Source organism: Mobula hypostoma, chromosome 16 (assembly GCF_963921235.1).
Source record: "Mobula hypostoma chromosome 16, sMobHyp1.1, whole genome shotgun sequence".
Taxonomy (NCBI): domain Eukaryota; kingdom Metazoa; phylum Chordata; class Chondrichthyes; order Myliobatiformes; family Myliobatidae; genus Mobula; species Mobula hypostoma.
The window spans coordinates 15666915-15685496 of record NC_086112.1 but is presented as its reverse complement, the minus strand read 5'-3'; the positions used below and the strand labels follow the sequence as shown (position 1 = coordinate 15685496).

Sequence of the window (18582 nt, the reverse complement as noted above, 5' to 3'; positions counted from 1 at the left end):
CTTCACACTTTTAATTCTAAATTTCATTATTTAATTTTATTTCAACACGAAAAATAAATGAATAAAAATTGACTGTTGCACTCAGTGTGATGACTGGGGCTGAATACTTATTGCTAGTTCCCTGAAATTTGGCTCATAACTACAGACAGCCAGTCTGAGACAGTCTGTGAGGTGTCTGTCAGTAAGACAGCTGCTGTACTTAGATTTAATAAATTTCATCTGTGAAAATGCAATTTCACATAGATAAGTTGACCCAAAGTAGGTACTGACTTTTAGTGCTATAAAACCAATGCGCACACTGCTCATTGCTGGGGCCCCATCAGTAGTAGTTGCCACCAGTTTATGAATGGGGTTGTTATTTTCACGGACATATTTTTTAAACTCATTGTAAATATCCACACCTCTCGTTCTCTCCTTTAATTGCAAAAGAATGAGGAAGTCCTTCTTTGTTGTAAATTCCTGGAAAGCCATTCTGACAAATACAACAAGCTGAGCTGTTTGCATTACATCCAGAGATTCATTGAATTGTAGTGAAAAATACCCACGTCCTCTGACGGTGACTCTACCCTCCTTGTCACTGTTGCAGAGCCAAGCGGTATATTATGTATTGCAGTTGTGATGTCGTTTTTGTTTTTAAAGTCATTAAAAACAGTCTCTGCGGTAATGACCATTGCTTCCTTGAATAAATCGCCATCTGTAAAAGGCTTCTTGCGTTTAGCCAAAAGGTGACTTACACGAAATGATGCTTCAATAGCAGCCTTATTTTGAGCAGCATGTTTTGTGAAAAACGATTGCTGGGCCTTCAACCCCGATTTCAACTCCTCAACCTTCCTGGCACGAATTGCGCTCTTTGGGGGGTAGGTGTCTTTAAATTTCTGGTGGTTGGTGTTGTGGTGCCTCTCCAGATTCCCTCTTTTAGTCAGTGCTTGTGTTTGGTGGCACAATATACATACACACTTGTCTTTCACCACGGTAAATAGAAATTCCTCTTCCCATTCTGGATGGAATTTCTATGTTTTCGCCTTCTTTCATGGAGCCTCTGCCATGCTATCAGGATATCACGAGCGAGTTCCGTATGTTAATGTTTGCGACAGTCTGTACTCTTATCCAGTGGTCCCCAACCTCCGGGCCGCAAAGAATGCAACGGTACAGCGGTGGCCGGAATGCACCCAGCACATCTTTAAGATAAAAAGCCGAAATAAACAAGTTAATTAATTAGGTGACACCCAGTGGTTGGGGACCACTGCGTATCTAATTTAATTTGTCACTTTGATGCAGTATAAGCTACGCTGAAAACGCAGTTCATGGCGGGGTGCTATACACATGCACACTGGGCAGAAAGAACGGAACTAAAACCCCGCAACCTGGAAACAATCTCTCTTTACAAACAGCTTTGTAGCAGAAGTATTGCTATATTACCATTATCCTAATTAGTATTACTTATTTTTATAATGCTCACATTACAACAGTGTTTGTGTATCTCAAAGATCGACTGGTCGATCGCGATCGACGGGTTGGCGACCCGTATCAGAAGGCATGCTCCCCAATCCAGGCAACATCCTTGTAAAACTCCTCTGCGCCATTTCTATGGGTTCCACATCCTTCCTGTAGTGAGGCGACCAGGATTGATCACAGCACTCCAATTGGGGTCTGACCAGGGTCCTATGTAGCTGCAACATTACCTCTCGGCTCCTAAACTCAACCCCATGATTGATGAAAGCCAATGCACCATATGCCTTCTTAACCACAGAGTCAACCTGCGTAGCAACTTTGAGTATCCTATGGATTCGGACCCCAAGATCCCTCTGATCCTCCATACTGCCAACAGTCTTGCCATTAATGCTATATTCTGCCATCATATTTGAACCACCTCACACTGAACTGGGTTGAACTCCATCTGCCACTTCTCTGCCCAGTTTTGCATCCTATCAATATCCCGCTGTAACCTCTGACAATCCCATACATTCCTCCACACTATCCACAATAACCCCCAACCTTTGTGTCATCAGCAAATTTACTAACCCATCCCTCCACTTCGTCATCCAGTAGGGATCCCAGAACAGATCCCTGAGGCACACCACTGGTCACCGGCCTCTATGCAGAATATGACCCATCTACAACCACTCTTTGCCTTCTGGATCCACAATGCAATGTCCCCTTGGATCCCATGCCTCCTTACTTTCTCAATAAGCCTTGCATGGGGTACCTTATCAAATGCCTTGATGAAATCCATATACACTGCATCTACGGCTCTACCTTCATCAATGTGTTTAGTCACATCCTCAAAAAATTCATTCAGGCTCGTAAGGCATGACCTGCCTTTGACAAACCATGCTGACTATTCCTAATCATATTATGCCTCCCAAAATGTTCATAAATCCTGCCTCTCAGGATCTTCTCCATCAACTTACCAACCACTGAAGTAAAACTCACTGGTCTATAATTTCCTGGGCTATCTCTACTCCCTTTCTTGAATAAAGGAACAACATTCGCAACCCTCCAATCCTCCGGAACCTCTCCTGTCCTCTTTGCTGATGCAAAGATCATTGCCAGAGGCTCAGCAGTTTCCTCCCTCGCTTTCCACAGTAGCCTGGGTTACGTCCTGTCCGGTCCCGGTAACCTCTGCCATCTCCTCCGGTTCCATACACACTTTTCCACTGTCACACTTGATTGACATCGGAAAGAGAGAGCTGCTCACGGTCAATTTGCTATTGCAGGAATGGCGTCACTGGCTGAGTGAAACAAGAGCTAATTGTATGGAGAAACCTCAGCAGCCTGTCTAATGTGCAGGTGGTCAAAAGAAACCCTCTTTGCCCCACCCTAATCTATTCAATTTGCCATTTTTTTGGATTGAAGAATTGTGTTTCTTTTTTCTAGATCTGGTAGCACTTCCTGACTGTCAGTTGGAGTCCATGGAAAACTGGGGACTGATCATTTCTCAAAAATGGATACTTCTTTGCAAGGAATAGACAGCTTCTGTAAGAGACAAACAAGTGCTTGCTCACGTAATTGCTCATGAATTGGCTCATCAGGTATTTAAAGTTTATTGAATAATATAGGTTTGATTTTAGTTAAGCAGCTGTTCACCTGTTCATTATTGAACAAATTTATTTCATTAGTATGTTCCACAAATTATTGATTAGCTTTAGACAGAATTTCTGCTTGTCCTAATTCCAATGCAGTGCTGTTATGTCCTGTTGCTACATACTTGCTGAAAGCTCACTAAGATCCCTTGTGGGTCACAATTTTTTTTCAATGTTTCCACCCTAGAATCTGAATCAATCCTTCGTTTCTCCTAGTTTGTTAACAGAAATGGAACGTTTATGAAATATATTAACTTTAGTTCTTCGCTACTTCGACTCCTGGGATGTTTCCCTCATCTAAAACTACTTCTACATGGAAAAAGAGTTCTCATTCTAACAACCTGATTGCCCCCACAATGTATTTTTCTTTTTGCTAGGAGCAATGAATAAAGAGTAGATAGTGTGAAAGAAGGGAGAGGAATTGAAATCTATCAATGTTGGCTGTAAGCCTAGTTTCTAAATTGAAGAAGATGAAGATGATGAGATTGGGGAAAAGGCTATAAAGAAAGAATACCGACTTCAGGCTCAGGGTTTATGGACTGTTCAGAAATCTGATAGCAGAGGGGAAGAACTGCTCCTGAATTGTTGAGTGTGGGTCTTCATTTTCCTGAACCTCCTCACGTTCAGGTTCAGCTGTTGTCCAGACCAAACTTTAGAAGGGAAGAAATGTAATCTAAGTGGCTTTGATCGAGCAATGATTGTTGGTGCCAGGTGAAGTGGTTTAAGTATCTCAGAAACTGCTGATCTCCTGGGATTTTCACAGAGAAAGGTGCAATAAGCAGTTCTGTGGATGAAGATGCCTTGTCACTGAGAGAGGTCAGAGGAGAATGGCCAGACTGGTTCAAGATGACAGGAAGGGATCAGGAACTCAAATAAACATGTGGGTCAACAGTGGTGTTCAGAGCAGCATATCTGAACACACAATACATCAACCCTTGAGCATATGAGCTACAGCAGAAGACCACAAACATACACTCAGTGGCCACATTATTAAGTTCAGGAGGTACTTAATAATTGGTAACTGAGTACATATGTGGCATTTGTGTTTAACAGAAACTATGTTTGAATTTTACAGAGTAACCGTCACATCGTAAATAGGCACCCTTCCAATCTCAGTGACAGTAATCAGCAGGTAATGAAAGGCCAGTGAAGGGGTTGTTAATGCAGCTCGTAATTAAGTGCCCTACAAGAGTATAAAGTCCAGCATGGTCCTGGGATGGCTGAAGAGAGTTGATGGACAAGAATCTGAGTGGTTACAGTACTGAAAAAGGTTATATAGATGCAGCGAGACAGGGTCCTGAAGGATTTTGAACTGAAAATACGGAGAGCACAATACAAAAGACCCACTATAATCGTAATATAGGATCAAGAATTTGGTTTTCATTCAGAAAAAAATGATGTTTGGATTGATTATCTTGTTATTTGCCTGATGGATTCTGGATTTTAAATGACATTAAATTCTGTTTCTGTAAAAGCAGATGTAAACTTCTGGTAAAATATTTAAGTTCGTGTTTGAACGTTTAATGTCATTTTATTTTTTTTGAATGATTTTAAATTGAATTTTACCACAGGAATATTATATGCTTTACCCTGCCATTTAATGGCATTTTAGTTTTCTACGAAGGTAGGGATAGGTGTGAGATGGTCTAGGCAGAGGTATTCAACTTTGAGGACGAAAGGCAGGTATCAAAGGCAGTGGAGCTGGGGGTTACACGATGCTTGGATGAAACAGGATCTTCCCAAGTGTAAGATCTCTTGGGCAGATCTTTGGAGGCTGGACCCCTTCCACATTTCTTTCCTCCTGCGGCCTGTGTATGACACACTCCCTACACCATCACAGGTGCACACATAGGGTCTGAGACAGGATCTGAACTGCAAGCTTTGTGGTCAGCAGGGTTCACTGACACACATATGGTCAGGTTATGAAACAGCTTTAACACAAGGACGGTATAGGTGGTGCCACAGGAATGCTATATGCTTTACCCTGCCACTTAAACCTACCCCACCCCCCCATTACTGACATATTTCATTCAGGGAAGAATACTTATTGCCAAATGCTGATTACAGAGTGCATTTTGACATGAATTAAGTTTGAAGGAGATTACAGAATAGGAGGACATTTGAATGAAGCATGCTCTGTGTAAGAGTAATGTAACTCCCTTCCCCTTACCCAAAGCCCTGTAAATTATTTCCAATCAAACATTTACTTATTATGATTATGAAGACACGCAGTCCTCTTTTATTGTCATTTAGTAATGCATGCATTAAGAAATGATACAATATTTCCTCCGGTGTGATATCACAAAACACAGGACAGACCAAGACTGAAAAAAACTAACAAAACCACATAATTATAATATATAGTTACAACAGTGCAACAATACCATAACTTGATGAAGAAGTCTATGAGCACAGTAAAAGTTCAAAGTCTCTCAAATGTCCCACATCTCAGGCAGATGGGAGAAGGAAGAAAAACTCTCCCTGCCATACCGACCACAGTCCGACTCTGAGTCATCCGAAAACTTCAAGCTCTGATCAGCTCTCCGACACCAAGTACTGAGTGGCATCTCTATCTGAACGATTCAACCTCCATCTCGGTCGCCAACAGCAGGCAAAGCCGGGGATTTTGAGGCCTTCCCTCCGAAAGATTCCCGACTGCGCAGTAATGACAGCAGCGAATGAGCGTTTCAGAAATTTTTCCAGATGTCCCTCTGTGCTTTCATGTCCATCTCCATCAAATCAGAATTGTCCACGGCCCCTATTTAACGGATACGATATCATTTTTCACTGGAGGGCTGTCCACGCGCAGCGCGCTGCTTCTCTCTCCTCCTGCCAAATTAGCTCATAATTAGACATCATCTCTGAAATTTCTGCTTGCAAGATGTGATTGCTTAGATTTTCTATTTGTGTTGCTTCTTTGTTGAAACCCAAGACTTTGGACGAGCTGATTTCACTGACATTTTGTTAACTCTGCCCATGGCACCTACCCTTTGCCTCTGAAGTATGTTCTCTGCAGATATCGTTTTGTATGTCCAGACATTTATTATTCTCAGGAGGATGTATCTGTTGGTGACTAACTGTTAATGCCACTGGTGATGTTGACTCTTGCTTTTCGAGATGAAGGCAAGGGGAACCCCACATCAGTTGAAAATACATTGTGAAATGCACTAAGCTGCCTGGTGTGGCTTTGGTGTAATTTTACAGTGTATGTTACAGTCTGTGGCTTCTCTCCTAGATTTTAATGAGTAAGCTGGAAAACAGACAATACAGCTATATCTGATTTTGTTTTAAAAATGTTTAATTTTTTATTTTCATTTGCAAGACTGGTAATTTTTGATCATGATATTCGGAGATTTGATAAACACAAAGATGATCAACAATTCAATGGGAAATTCATCCTATTTTGATATATTTTTTCCATTCAAATTAAAGCAATACAATGTAAAATGAATCTCAGGGTGACATGAATGCACTTTGATAATACATTTACTTTGAATTTTAATGTAAGAATGCTTAAATAACCGAATCATTTTTGTTGTCCTCAGTGGTTTGGTAATCTAGTGACCATGGAATGGTGGAGCAACCTTTGGTTAAATGAAGGATTTGTCACATTTATGGAACATTTTCTGCAAAAAAGCTATTCCCTGAACTTAAAATGGTAAGTTAAATATTAATTTCTTTCTTCATCTAGTTTATCCATCATACGAACAGTTTGTTATTAAAGGAGAATGGAACTATATTCTTCACTCTAACCGATCTCCATATGGATCAAGCTGTGACCTGAATTAAAGTTACAAGGACAAAAAATAGAATTTCCCTCCTAGTTTTTACATCAACAACAAGGCACTTTTTTTATATATGTTTCAATATTGTCAATATGTGAAGAAGTCCACTGTATTAAGATAAATTGATCACTGAACAAGTATGGCTGTTGAAATGTAGCTAGGGTGTATAAATATAAACACATGTTACAAGTACCACTTGGTCACTAACTTGGGCAGTTTGTTAAATTGTAATGCCAGAGTGTGTCAGATGACGTCGATGATCATCGTCTCTACAACCATAATTATTTTTAGCCAATGTTTCTACAGAAGTGGTTTGCCGGGCTGGCTGGTGACGCAACGACATCAGCGCCGGAGCTGGGAGCGGAGGTTCCCAGGTTCGAAACTAGTCGGGTCTTCTCCCGAGTACGCTTTCCATCCGTGCCGGACTGAGTGTCGAGAACACAACTCGACCTCATAAAATAAAGGGGAAATACTGCGAAAATGTCTATGTGGGGAGTGGCGTGCCACACTGTGTGTGTCTCTCCCTCTCTCTCTCTCTCTCGCTCCGCGCCTTGTAAAAGCCATGAAAAAGACATCATCATGGACGCACACACAGATTCGCACGCATGCAGGCACACGCCAAAAAAAAAGTGGTTTGCCATTGTCTTTTTCTGAGCAGTGTCTTTACTGCCATTATCAATACTCAGTGGTCATATAACCAAGACTTGTGATATGCACCAGCTGCTTATATGACCATCCATCTGCTCCCGTGGCTCTGCGTGACCCTGATTAGGGGGGCTAAGCAGGTGTTACGCCTTGTCCAAGGGTGACCTACAGGCTGACGGAGGGAAGGAGCACCTTACACCTCCTTTGGTAGAGATGTACCTCACTCAGGGTATTTGTATACCCAAGCTGTAAATACTGGTTGTAATTTCTTCTTGGTTACTAACTTGGGAAGCTTGTTAAATTGTAATACCAGAGTGTGTGCTGAAGGGTGGTGAACTTGTGGAATTCATTAACAGAAGCTGCTGTGGAGGACAAGTCATTCAGTATATTTAGATTGGGGGTTGATAGGTTCTTGATGAGTAAGGATGTTATGTGTTACTGGGAGAAGGCAGAAGAATGAGGCAGAGAGGAATAATCAATCAGCTATTGACATGGCAGAGGTTACTTGATCGGCCGAATGGTGTAATTTTGCTCCCATCTCATATGGTCTAAACAGGTCATTTTTATTTGAAATTGAATTGATGAGTAATTATCTATTTTCTAGAAAGATTTGAACAATTTCTGTCCATGTGCTACTATTTATTGAAACGCACAGTGTAGCATGAAACGGTTTTTGTTTCTATGCTTTCTCCATAGGGTGACGTCCCGCTACCACTTTACTTCAAGCCAATAGAGGAAGATTCAATGAATTCATCCCAGCTGCTCTCCACTCCAGTTGAAACTTTTGAACAAATTGAGGAAATGTTTGGTTTTAGTTTCTATGAAAAGGTACCTAAATAAATACTTACTTTTTTTAAAATCTACATAAACTATAGATGTACTTCCAGGTGACCACAAATAAGTCAAATTGAATACTTCTGCACGTGGAGATCCTTGTACAACAGAACACTCAGATTGCCAATGAGCTGTTTACTCCATGAAGACTACAATCAGTATATTTAATAATCAACCTTTAAGTTGTCAGTTATGTTTGTGGAATTTCCCATCCATGTATGCAGATCACTGCTCATGGCGATTCACATTTAATTACTTTATTCTGCTTAAATGCCGAGATGAGGTACACATTTATATTTTAGAGGTTTCAGTTTGTCATTACCAGGGGGATTCTTCCCATCTGATCCTCCGTCTCTGTGGGGGCCAGTGCCCAGTGCACAGGTGATCAGAACTGAGAAGGAAGCACCAGCATTCGTAGACACAAGAAGCCTGTGTCTAAACTGTAAGGACTGGGCAGGTGAGCTGTGTCTCAATTGGGAGTGAGTGTCACCATCTCAGCTGATTTAGAAAATGATATATGAAAATATGCTTATCATAGCTGCAATACAGTAGTGTGGTGGTTACACCATCGGTGACCTGGGTTCAATTCCTACCTCTGTCTGTAAGGAGTTTGTAGATTCTTCCTGTGACCGCGTGGATTTCCTCCAGGTGCTCTGATTTCCTCCCACAGTCCAAAAACTACCGGATGGTCAATTAATTGGTCAGTATAAATTGTCCTGTTATTAAGCTAGGGTTAAATTGGGGGTTGCTGGGCAGTGTACCTCGAAGGGCCAGAAGGGTCTATTTTGGGTGCTGTGTCTCAATAAAAAAATACAATAAAAGGAAAATATGACCAGAATCTTAAAAAAAAATTCCATTCTCTCCAATTACTCCTTTTTTCAATTATTCTTCTTTTGGGCTGTGCCTTTTTGCCACTGGTAGCCTTGGAGACCAAGTCCGTATATACAGTATATTTCAGGCAGATGTTGATAGATTCTTGATTGGTCAGGGCATGAAGGGATTTGGGGAGAAGGCAGGAGATTGGGGCTGAGAGGAAATTGGATCATCAATTATGAAATGGCAGAACAGACTCATTGGGTCAAATAGCCTAAATCTGCTCCTATATCTTATGGTCTGAAAGTCTTACAATTGTACGTGTAATCATTATTTAGGTGCTAATCAACTGAAGATTTTGCTATTTCAGTTCTTGCTCTCGCTGTATTTTACAGAAATGAGGAGTTGATGGTGGTGATTGATATGTTCTTGATCAGTCAGGGCATCAAATGTTGTGGGGAGAAGGCGGAGGGGAATGGGACTGAGAGGGATCATAAATCATCCAGCATTTAAATGTTAAGGATAAAGAGATCGGGATTAGCTTTACTTGTATGCGTACATGAAAACATCAAAACGTAGTGAAATATGTCATCTCTGTTAACAAACAACACAGTTTGAGGACATGCTGGGGCAGCCCACAAGTCTCACCATGATTTCGGTGCCAGCATAGTATGCACACAACTTACTGACCCTGTAGGTTTTTATACTATCTGAGGAAACCAGAGCACCCAGGGAAAACTCAACGAGTTCACAAGGGAAATGCATAAACTCTTTAAGACTGCGGTGGGAATTGAACCCCAATTGCTGTCACAATGAAGTGTTTTGTGAACTAAGTGAGATGACATGTCTTGAGAGTTTGGTAATAAAATATATCAATTTCTGACTGAGAATTCCTGATGTGGATTTGCTCTATTTTGCCCACTGGCACAGCAGGTCCCCAACAGATGCCATTTCATTGGCTCTTCCCCCAACCCTGGAACATCTCAACAGTAAAGATGCATACATCAGGATGCTCTTTATTGACTACAGCTTGGCTTTCAATATCACCCACCCCCTAAAAACTAATCAATAAGCTTCAAGACCTTGGACAAAATACCTCTTTGTGCAATTGGATCCTTGATTTCTTCACTTGCAGACCCCAGAAATCTGCTCCACAATCTGCATCAGCACAGGTGAACCACAAGGCTGTGTGCTTAGCCCTATACTTGACCTGCTTTGTACTTTTGATGTGTGGCTAAGCACTGCTCCAAAGCCATGTTTAAGTTTACTGACTGTCATAGGCTACATCATCGGTGGTGATGAATCAGCATGCAGGAAGGAGATTGAAAACCTGGCTGAGTGGTGCCACCATAACAAACTCTTACTCAATGTCAGCAAGACCAAGGAGCAGATTGTTGACTTCAGACTGTTGACTTCAGATTGTTTTCTCACATCAACTTGGTTAAATTCCAATATAATCTTTGGATTAAAGCCATTCGTATTATTTCTACTTTCCTCTATCCTATTTTCTCCACTAGTTTTCCACATAACCAATGGCTTCGTGCTGGCTGGAAGTGCCCACATGCCTATCTGAAATGGTCAGTATCTATATGCTTGGTAACAGGAATTACCAGCAAAATTAATGACTATTTCCATACACACATATAAATTTTACTGTAGAATTCACTGGATAATTTACATCATTCCTCAGTGTACATGTATTCGCATAATAATGAGCACTGACATGATATCTTCAAAGATTTTTCCTCCATTCATTTTGATTTTGTACGTCAAAAAAACCTCGGCATTAATTCTGAACAGATTTGATGCCAGGAGTGTATTCCTGTAGCTCGTGAGTGATGTTGCTGTCAGTAAACACCAAACAGAACAGATTGAGTGCATGCTGCACTATCACAGTAGCTGCAGTTTAGGTCAATCAAATCCTCCTGTGGTTACGTGATCCAACCCATGTAGTGTTGACTTTATTTACAGCAGTGTCTGATATAAAAGGAACATCACTTCTGCTCAGTGTTTGTTCCAGCACCACATGAAACCACTAGCTTACAGTGTGTTCAAGTTTCTATTGTATAACTTGAGTCCAAGTGATTTGAATGAAAGGAAGATAATGTAACCTCTCTGACTGTAAAACCAATTTCATATATATCAAGTTCTGGATATTTCAGCTTCCACCTCAATCCAATGTGCACATTTCCATTCCTGATCTATTTTTGTAGGATCTTTAATAATAAATTAAAACAAGATTTTTTCTTCCTGGCCAGCCATCCATGAGAATTCTTCAAATTGGCTGGATATTAATCCTATTTGATGTCATTGTTGTTGGTAGAATGGCACAGATTCCCCGTAGGAGTTTCCCATATCCCTGTCTAGAATGGGAAAATCTACAATATGGTGTCCACCAAATCCTTGCTAGCACTTTTCCTAAAGGTTCCATGCTTTTGCCGCTAACTGGATAATCTGTGCTCAAAAGGTGGAATTATACAAAAGGCAACTGCAATCAAAGATAAATATTAAAAACAGCAACCTTTTTCCTCCCTCTTTTCCTCAGGGGGCTTCCATTCTGTTGATGCTGAACAATTTTATTCATGAAACTATTTTCCAGCGAGGAATCAGATGGTACTTGAAGAAACACAAGTACCAGAACACACAACCTGAAGACTTCTGGAAAGGTATGAGTGAAGAATGTATTTTTCTTATGATTATTATATTTTCAAACTAAATATCAGATGCAGCAGCAACTACTCAAATTAAAGTGGGACCAAATTAGTTGCTTAATGTCCATTCGGATAACGTCCGATCGCATATACGTCCGTCATCCCGATCGGAGAACGTGACGTAGCGAACGTAACCAATCTCGTGTATCGCGCGCCTCTTGAGTGTAGTAGCATTATCTCTCTGTTTAATTTTCCTCCGAAAATATTACCGTAAAGTGCATCATGGCTTCCAAACGCAGTAAAACCACTCCCAGTGATAGCAGCAGCAAGAGGCAAAGGAAAAGTATTGATTTGGAAGTGAAACAAAAGGTTATTAAACAATATGAAGGTGGAAAACCAGTGAATGCTATTGCTCAGGATTTAGGCATGTCGCACTCGACAATCACGGCGATCCTGAAAGTGTTTACATAAAAGTTTAAAAAGTGAAAAAAATTAAAAAGTTTAAAATGAAATAAAAAAAGTTATAGTGTATGTATTATAGTGTACAGTATACAGTTTTAGTGTAAGTTCTTGGCTGTTTAGTCAATACAGGTACACTGCAGTAATCCATATAGGTTTGCTGAGTATATAATATGGCGTTCGCACAACATCCAAATCACATAACGTCCGATTTCACAGAACGTATCATGGACGTTAAGTGAATGATACCTGTATTGTAATGCGACTTAATTTCACTATTAACAGTCCAATTTGAGGTAGTGAAGAGGTACCCCATCATTCTGGGGAACATGGTGACTTGCCCTACAAAACATGCCATTTAAAAACAATGAGATAGGAGTAGGTCTTGAGTACCCTGAATCTCCTCTATGGTTCTTTATGCTGCCTGACTGCTAGTTAGTCTCCAAAATCTATTGCCCACCCCTCCCCCCAACATTGAGTTGTTCAGTAAGTGGGCATCCACAGGGAATTCTCAAGATTTTTAACAGTTTCTGTGAAGTAATGTTGCTGTCAGCAAACACCAGACAGAACAGATTGAGTGCATGCTGCACCATCACAGTAGCTGCAGTTGAGGTCAATCAAATCCTCAGGTGGTTACGTGACCCAACCCATGTAGTGTTGATGTTATTTACAGTAGTGTCTGGTATAAAAGGAACATCACCCCTGCTCAATGTTTGTTCCTGTACCACATCAAACCACCAGCTTGCAACGTGTTTCCCAGGAGCAGTGCAATCATAACATAACAAACGCAACACTAAATAATAAACATAACAACAAATAGTAAAACACAACAGCCACGTGTCAGTTAAAATCAAGTTAAAAGTGTCCAGTGCAAGTTAAAAGTGGCCAAAGCAGAGTCAGGTAGAGCAGCTATTTAGCAGTCTGACTGCCTGTGGGAGGAAGCTGTTTAGTAGCCTTGTGGTTTTAGTTTTGATGCTGCTGTAATGTTTGCCTGATGGCAGAAGAACAAAGTGCCTTTGCTGGAAATTTGAAATAAAAATAAAAGGTTGGAAATTCCCACTGGAACAGGCAGCATCTGCTCAAAGAGAGGCAAAGTTGATGTTTCAAGTCACTGACTCTTCATCTGAACGGCTTCAGTGAAATGTCTTCAATGTTTTAAGAACAGTTTCAAAGCTTCAGGAATAGATTTTTTTGAGAATATATCAGGCTCACAGGCCCACTCATCAATGTACAGGAAGGGGTTGGAATGGTCTCTATTTGAATGACTGCAAGGACTTCTCCCTGGTGGCTTCCCCTTCTGAACTGTCCAGTCGATCGCTGGCCCGACTACTGAAAGGGCCCAGCTCATTTGTATTCAGTCCCCATTCAGACTGGGGTGACTGCCCTCAGATGCCACGCGCAATCTTTCTCAGTCTGCCACAACATTGAAGTTGTGGAACCTGGTGTCCCTGCTTAAAATTAAATCCTCCCCACCTAATTTCTTCAATATCTCTGTTATGTGCTGTTCAACTAATCGCCTACCTTCAGCAACCAGCCTTCATTACAGAGTACCATCGCCATCACACTTCAGCATGCTATTCACGGGTTTCTGTCACGCTCTTGTTGTCTTCTGCCTTCACATTTGCTGCGTGTGTCTTTCCATCAACTGTGGTCAGGTCTGGTGTGGCCGGTTGGTGTTGCTCTGAGGTTCTCTGTATTCACACAGTTACTGGGTACACTTAATACCCGCTCTGTCTGTGGGGGAACAAGAAGTTGAGTTGTACGGTTTAACCCGAGTCCTGTCTTTCCTTGGCTGTCTTGCCGAGTCTGCCCACAGACTCAAGTGTCACTTGTTTCAAGGTACAATCTGTGGTTCTATCCGTCTGGGAGCAAACCCTGCCCTTTTAGGCATCACATTCACTGTGAGTTGGTCACCCTGCTACGTGAGGACTATCTCCTTCCCCTCTGGCTCCCTCTGATCCGTAAGGTGCTGTTGCTGTTTCCCTCAGTCCTTCAACAATTTAAGTTGGTTGCAAAGGTCTTTCACACGGTGTCATTTTATCTGTGTGAGTCCCAGACTCACCACAACCCACAATTACCCCATAAAGGGGTCGCATTGCTTGCCCCATCAATAATTTGTGAGGGCTGAGGCCCGACGTGCAGTTCAGGGTTGCTTCCAATCTCATCAGCATTCCCGGTAAAACCCATCTCTTTTCTGTCTCATTTTGGCTAAAGGACTCTTGATTGTTCGGTTTATCCTTTCTACCATTCCTGAACTCAGAGGGTGGTCGGGTGCATGGAACTGATGTTGAAACACTAGCAGTCAGTACATTTCCTTCATCACTTTCCCTGTAAACTGTGCTCCCTAATCCAGAACCACCTGGACTGGGGTTCCCCACCTTGGGAGGATTTCCTGAACTTGAATCCGTGCAGCCATGCTGTCGGAGCAATTCCCTCGCTGGGAAAGGCGCTGTCCACCGGGTGAAGTGATCCATCAGTCCATCTCAATGTTTCCCAAGATCCCCTCGACCATGGCTGGTTTGCCAGCTGTAGCTTTCTGCCCTTACCAGGGTTGTGCTGGGCACAAATGATACAACAGTCGCAGACTTTCTCAACATCCCCGCCTATCACCAGACAGAATTCTGAATTCCCACATGCGACCTTAAATGATGGCAACTCTGTAAAAATGCTCTATTTCTCCTTGGGGGCGAAGGCCCCCCCCCAATCAGGGTCAAGGGCTGACTTGGATCATCAGGGTTTTTGACCTGATATGCCTGACCTCAACAGGTGCCATCCTGACAGATATATCTCGGTAAAACGCTCCCTGAAATACCTCCACACTAATTCCCAAACTACATACAATATAAGTGATGGGTACCAATTAAACAGTATATACTTACAACACAGAGTATATAGCAGAGGTAGGCAACCTACGGCCCGCAGGCCAGATCCAGCCCGTGAAGGTATTTTGACTGGCCCGCGAGCAAATATTGGGATACTATGCTTATCCGGCCCGTGAGCGATTTTTCCTTATTCGGAGTTTTTCATGCGATCACACTGATGGACATGCATGGCGTCTTGTTATACTGGCCTCAGGTTCCGTTTTATTCCAAACCAAACACTGGTATATACGAATGACGGGAAGGCAGACTACCTTATTAATATGTATTAGATACTCTCCGTGCACGCGCAGGTTTTCAGATGGGATCGTTCAACTTTGTGAACAGAAACAGTGTCACTGTGTCTTAGCCAGAAGTCCATGCCAAATGTCCAGATATTTACATGTGCTACGATACTTGTTGAATGGCTCGCGTTTCGAAATAAAATCGAAGAAAAAAATTCCAATGGCAATGAATGCAAAACGCAGGAAAGTAGACACTGAGTGCTGAAATTTCCAACACACTTGGACACTAGATTACTTCTTCATTGAGCAAGCTGGGAAACCAATTTGTCTCATTTGCCTAGAAAATGTTGCTGTGAAGAAGGTGGCAAATATTGGGCGATGAGAGTACAGACTTGAGAGACACTGCTCAACTTGCAGTGTTTATGCGAGGAGTGACCTCATCTTTTCAAATTTTTGAAGAGTATTGAATTAATTCCTATGAAGGACACGGTTACTGGAGCAGACATTTTTGAAGCTTTGCTGAAAATGATGTCAGAAATGAAATTTAATGTGTCGAAGCTAATTGGCATCACAACTGATGGGGCACCAGCAATGGTGGGACTGAAAAAAGGCATCATCACATTGCTGCAAGGACAAATGGCAAACCTTGGAATCGCACAGAAACTGGTTAAAATTCATTGCATTATCCATCAAGAGGCATTATGTGCCAAGTCTTTGAAATTAAAGGTTGTTATGGACGTTGTTGTGAAGGCAGTGAATCTGAACTTATCTCGTGGATTGAATCATCGCCAGTTTCAGCAGTTTTTGTTGGATATGGAGGCAGAATATGGGGAACTGGCTTATTTTTGCAATGTACACTGGCTCAGCCGAGGGTCGATGCTGGAAAGAGTATTTGCATTGCATGAAGAGGTGGGAATATTCCTTGAAAGCAAAAATGAGGATACTTCACATTTTCGTGATCCTGATTGGCTTGCAACCTTGGCATTTCTTGTGGACATTACATCTCATTTAAATAAATTGAATTTACAACTTCAAGGAAAAAAATCAGCTGATACATGAGATGTATGGTCATATTGTGGCCTTTGAAAGAAAGCTGAAATTGTGGGAGTACAAGATACAAAAAGGAAATTGTGCACATTTTCCCACTTTCAAAAAAGTCAAGCACAAGATCCAGGCATTTTTGTGAATATGGTCCAAGAATTGAGAAAAGGATTTTCATCTTGTTTTGCTGAATTTCGCTTGCATGCAAATGAGTTCAAGTTGTTTGCTACTCCATTTGATGTGGAAGTGGACACTGCATCAGAAATTCCATCTGCTATTTTCGGGCCCTTTTTTCCAGTTAGTCCCAATCCCTCTGCAAGCTTTGAAAGCCTTCCTCACTGTCCACAACACCTCCAATCTTAGTGTCATCAGTAAACTTGCTGATCCAATTTACCACATAATTATCTAGATCATTGATATAGACAACAAACAACAATGGTCCCAGCACAGATCCCTGAGGCACACCACTAGACACAGGCCTCCAGTCTGCGAAGCAATCATCCACCACCACTCTCTGACTTCTCCCACACAGCCAATTTCGAATCCAGTTTACAACCTCTCCATGGATACCTAGTGTCTGAACCTTCTGAACTAACCTCCCATGTGGGACCTTGTCAAAGGCCTTACTAAAGTCCATGTAGACAACACCCACAGCCTTTCCTTCATCTACTTTCTTGGTAACCTCCTTGAAAAACTCTACAAGATTTGTTAAACATGATCTACCACGCACAAAGCCATGCTGACTATCCTTAATTAGCCCTTGGCTGTCCAAATACTTGTATATCTGATCTCTCAGAACACTTTCCAATAATTTACCTACAACTGATGTCAGGCTCACTGGCCTGTAATTACTTGGTTTACTTTTGGAGCCTTTTTTCAGCAACGGAACAACATGAGCTACCGCCCAATCCTCCAGCACCATACCTGTGGCTAAGGACATTTTGAATATTTCTGCCAGGGCTCCTGCAATTTCTACACTAGTCTCTCTCAAGGTCCAAGGAAATATGTCAGGCTTGGGGGATTTATCTACCTTTATTCGCTGTAAGGCAGCAAGCACCTCCTCCTCTTTAATCTCTATATGTTCCATGACACTGCTGCTTGTTTCCCTTCTTTCCATATACGCTATGCCAGTTTCCTGAGTAAATACTGATGCAAAAAAATTGTTTAAGATCTCCCCCATCTCGTGAGGCTCCACACATAGATGACCACTTTGATCTTCAAGGGGACCAATTTTGTCCCTTACTATACTTTTACTCTTAATATACTTGTAGAAACCCTTCGGGTTTACCTTCACATTATCTGCCAAAGCAACCTCATGTCTTCTTTTTGCCTTCCTGATTTCTTTCTTTATTATTTTCTTACATTTTCTATACTCCTCAAGTACCTCATTTATTCCTTGTTGCCTATACCTGCTATCACCTCTCTCTTTTTCTTAACCAGGTCGCCAATATCCCTTGAAAACCAAGGTTCCCTATGCCTGTTAACTTTGCCTTTAATCCTGGCAGGAACATGCAAACTGTGCACTCTCAAAATTTCGCCTTTGAATGCCTTCCACATACTGAACACATCCTTGCCAGAAAACAACTTATCCCAATCCACTCTTCCTAGATCCTTTCTCATTTCCTCAAAATTGGCCCTTCTCCAATTTAGAACCTTAACTCGAGGACCAGACCTATCCTTATGCATAATTAACTTGAAACTAATGACATTATGGTCACCAGACACAAAATGTTTGCCTACACATACTTCTGTCACCTGACCTGTCTGGTTCCCTAATAGGAGATCAAGTATTGCATCCTCTCTTGTAGGTACCTCTACATATTGATTTAGAAAACTTTCCTGAACACATTTGACAAACTCCACACTATCTAACCCTTTCACAGTGTGGGAGTCCCAGTCAATATGTGGAAAGTTAATGATGCACCTGAGAACACTTCTATCATGTACAAACATTTGATTACTGTCTATACATGCAGTCCTCGCATGACCTTTATCCTCCTCCACCTGAAAATCTAGTTTAAACCCCCCTGAGCAGAACTAGCAAACCTACCCACAAGGATGTTAGTCCCCCTCCAGTTCAGGTGCAACCTGTCCTGTCGGAACAGGTCCCACCTTCCCTGGAACAAAGCCCAATTGTCTAGAAACATGAACCCCTCCCTCCTGCACCA

At 41.7% G+C, this 18582-nt stretch overlaps 1 pseudogene; it reads left to right on the top strand.

Moving 5' to 3' along the window:
• The window catches only part of LOC134357622 (leucyl-cystinyl aminopeptidase-like), a 90505-nt pseudogene that overhangs the window by 39946 nt on the left and 31977 nt on the right, over positions 1–18582 (top strand).